Below are 4,102 nucleotides of genomic sequence, written 5' to 3' on the forward strand. Positions count from 1 at the left end.
CTTTCTTTCTTTCTTTCTTTCTTTCTTTCTTTCTTTCTTTCTTTCTTTCTTTCTTTCTTTCTCTCTTTCTTTCTTTCTCTCTTCGCTGTCCTTGGGTTCCTTTTGCTAAAGGCTAGCACTCCAGCACTTGAGCCACAGCACCACTTCTGTTTTTTTCTTTGATTTTGGAGAGAAGAGTCTCATGGGGTTTTTTGCCAGGTCTGGCTTCAAACCAGATCTCAGCCTCTTGAGTAGCTAGGATTACAGGTGTAATCTACCAGCACCCAGATCAACTTCTTAACACTTAACTTGTTTTTATAAATATTTTAAAGTTAAAATTGAAAATGATGTTCATAAAATTATAAACATTTTATAAAATTTCAAATATTAATAAGAAGTATGTATCTGCTGTGATCTTTGGACTGAACATGGAAATTTTTCATTCTGATTCCAGCTCTCCTAGCAGTGTGGTCAAGTGAATCTTTCAAACTTCATTTCTGATTGTACACTGGCAATACCTATTTACCTAAGTAGGATTGTTATCAGTCCATATGTGTCCAAAGAATATGATTGTAAAGAGACAGGATAATAAAGCTATTGTTGAGGCGTAGTTTGTGAGCAAAGAAACGCGTTGTATTTATTCCTTCTGGCAGGCATTTTGTGACCATGAGGTACCAATTACAAAAAAAATAGCAACAGGAATAGGTATGGAGACTGCACGAATCATAAAAAATATTGAGCAGAACCTTAAGGCACACTAGTGCAAATCTTCCTGGGTTTTTGCTATGAAAAACCAAACATAGTTCTACCGATCCAGTTTGAATAGGACCCATTTAACTTACAGTGTCTTTTTACATTTCCAAAATGAGCTTTTCTCTTTCTCTGATTCATGCATGCATTAAATCTCTACAGGTAAAGATAGTTTATGGTTGTTGGCTTACTGTGTGGGCAAAGCACTGCATTGACATCTTATGTGACTGTTCCTAGTTAAAGCTACAACACTCTTACCTTAAAGATGAGAGAACCAAGGCTCAGAGAATGAAGGGATTTGTCTAAAACCAACACAGGTCTCTAACGAAGACTGTCTGGTTGAAGATTGCATGAATTTTTTCATTATACCATTCAACAAAGCAATTGCAACTCTTTATGGATGATTCCCTGGTTGGCAGAGACGTGCACAAAATGGATTCTTTTAAAGGTACCAAGAAATGCCCAGGATAATCACCAATGCTTCTGCAGGGAACAAAACACTGGCTGGATGGTGGGGGCACTTCCTTTCTCCTCCTAACCAAAAACTGCAACAAAGTCTCTGAACAAATAAATTATTAAAGCTTACATAAGGAGTCATTGATTCCATACCCCCATGTGGCTTTCCTCTCTATTGTAGAAATCTTTTCCTAATTCAAAAGAAGTCATTATTAAAAAGCTAATCTCTTTGCATGTGAAGAATGGTGTGTGCTGCAAATGTCTCAAATTGTGTTCTAAACACAGTCTCACTGAAGGGTTAGAATAGCGGGACTATTATCAAGTCATGAGGGAAAAGAATAGACACCTCGGAATAAATACAAGCAAATTCTTATCATGAAAAGTGGCTTATTTGACTACAAACAGTGACATCTTCAGAAAAGCATTCTTCCCTGTTTTGTAAACAACATATAAAATTGCCAGATTCTACCACACACATGTCAAGAACAAGAAAGAAACTAAAATAAATGTTGAAAGCAGTCTGCATTAAGAAGCAGAACTGACTGAAGTGAAAGGAGACAGGAAGATAGGAAATACAAATGTGTGTTTGCATTTTGTCAGCAAGGTCTTTCTTATTTGTCCCAAGGTGAAGAGAACTGTTTAGATGACATATGTTTGGTAAAAGTGGCTGTACCAAATTTTAACATCATGAAGCCTGGAAATCACACTTTATTTTGATCAGTCATTTTAACATTGTATATATTATTTATTATATCTTTACTAGGATAGAAAAACTCATGTTGAATAAAATGATATTGTACACTGTGAACTTTTTTTTATATGAAAACATTGATTTCTACTCTAGAATTATGCTTGGAGCCAACCATCAAACTCTCCTCTAAGTGACTTATGTTGTAAATATGTTTCGGGTAAAAAGAATTAAAAATGTTTCATAACATATATTATATATAATAAATGTGGTACATTTAAAAGGTAAAAATAAGGTAACAATAAGTATAAAAGATTATAAAATTGTTCTTATTAATCTAATTGGTAGTTTAATACAGGGACTAATAGCTGATGCCGGTCATTGTAGCTGCTTGGGAGGCTGAGAGCTGATGATCATGATTCAAATTCAGTTTGAGCAGGAAAGGACAGAAAAATTCTTATCTCCAAGGAATCATCAACAAGCAAGATGCAGAGCTGTAACTCAAACGGTACAAGACCAACCTTGAGCAGTACATTCAAGCAACAATTCTGGGGGTAAAAAAAATGAATGAAAAGACAGGGACTACTTCTTCCCGCCGGTGGCATCGGGGAGCCCCTGGCCTGGGCCATGGAGGGGGCCTGCCCCACCAGTGTCACCACCACGGGCTACCAGCCGGCCTGCCCCACGTGGGAAGCCTGTGTTTACACAATGTCCTTTAGAAGAGTGCTATGGTGTCTTCATATCAAATGAGAAGAAGATGGTTCTTCTCTGGAAACAGTAAACAAGACCTGGGGATGGACCTGTGATCTGGGAGTACCACGTTGTTTTGCTTCACACATCAAGTGGAAGACAGAGCTTCATTTATGATCTCGACACTGCTTTGCCATTTCCCTGCCCATTTCACACATATGTAGAAGATGCTCTTAAGTCTGATGATGACATTCACCCATAGTTTAGGAGGACATTTAGAGTGATGCGTGCAGATTCTTACCTGAAGAACGTTGCTTCTGACCGCTCTCACATGAAAGACTCCAGCAGGAACTGGAGGGAGCTTCCTCCACCCTATCCCTGCATTGAAACTGAAGACTCCAAAATGAACCTGGACGATTTCATCAGTATGGATCCTGATGTGGGATGAGGAGCTGTCTATACACTATCAGAATTTGTACATCGGTTTAGCAGTAGAAACTGCTAACCTTGACATCAGGACATGGAACCGCGGAGAAATCCTATGAGGAGCCATCCTTTCAATTAGGACAGCAGACGTGGAACAGTTGGCTTGGAGTTAAGCTTTTCTCTTTTAGTTCAGTTGAGTGGAAATATGACTGAATATAAATATAAATGAAGGAAATGAACCTTTCCTTTGGGACTGGGGATCTACTACTGAGTTATCCCTAGCCAAAAAAAAGGCCTTAAGTTCGGTTCTTATAATGATGCCTTAAGTATTTATTTTTGTGATCCAGATCATAAAAACAAACATCAAAAAAATACACACATACAAACTCTCATTTTGATAATATCAAGTTATGGTATATACTTGTTAAAACATTCCTGTGGCTCATTTGTCATGTTAGAATGTTATGGTCTTATTAAATAGAAGTGTGGACTTGGAGCCTTTTGTCTTTTCTGGATGCTTCCTGTATTTTTTGCTACACTGAAAGCAATTCTTGGGTAGGGCTGTGAATGGTGGCTCTGTGATTCTCCAATGCCTGTAAGAGATGCCCATAAAATGTTTCTAAAGACAGCACAGCTGCTTGGAAAGGGGCAGTATTGTAGGCTGAATCCGCAGTAAGTATTGGTCATTTTGGACTATCATGATAAAAAAAAAAAGTTTGCAGTTCTCTTGGGCTGAGTATTATTTGACCTATTTATATATGGTTTAAATAAAATTTCCTTAAAATTAAAAAAAAGACAGGGACTAATTTTTGAGGTTATACTCATAAGACAATCATTAAATAATTTTAATGATGGGATCGGAATGTTTGCGCTGAATTAACGCTAAGAACATAGAACTAGAAGTTATGGAGTATAACAAAAGGGCTTTAGAGAGAGGATGATGACCTTTATTTCCAGGAGTTTCTTGACTACAAAGCACTAATATTTATAATAAGAAACAGAGCATGGTCAGGATTTTGAGAAAGACCAAACGTTTTGACATCTATTGTATGAAATGCTCACTTTCAAATGGAAGATCTGAAAGGCTTCGTGGAAGCAAGGTCACAAAGGTGG

The 4,102-nt window shown here is 37.4% G+C and overlaps 1 pseudogene; it reads left to right on the forward strand.

Annotated features, from left to right (window-relative positions):
* Positions 1 to 2,591: 2,591 nt before the first annotated feature.
* LOC105993213 lies at positions 2,592 to 3,068 on the forward strand (annotated as a pseudogene).
* The last annotated feature ends 1,034 nt before the right edge of the window (positions 3,069 to 4,102 follow it).

The sequence above is a fragment of the Dipodomys ordii genome, unplaced genomic scaffold, assembly GCF_000151885.1.
Source record: "Dipodomys ordii isolate 6190 unplaced genomic scaffold, Dord_2.0 Scaffold93, whole genome shotgun sequence".
Classification (NCBI taxonomy): Eukaryota; Metazoa; Chordata; class Mammalia; order Rodentia; family Heteromyidae; genus Dipodomys; species Dipodomys ordii.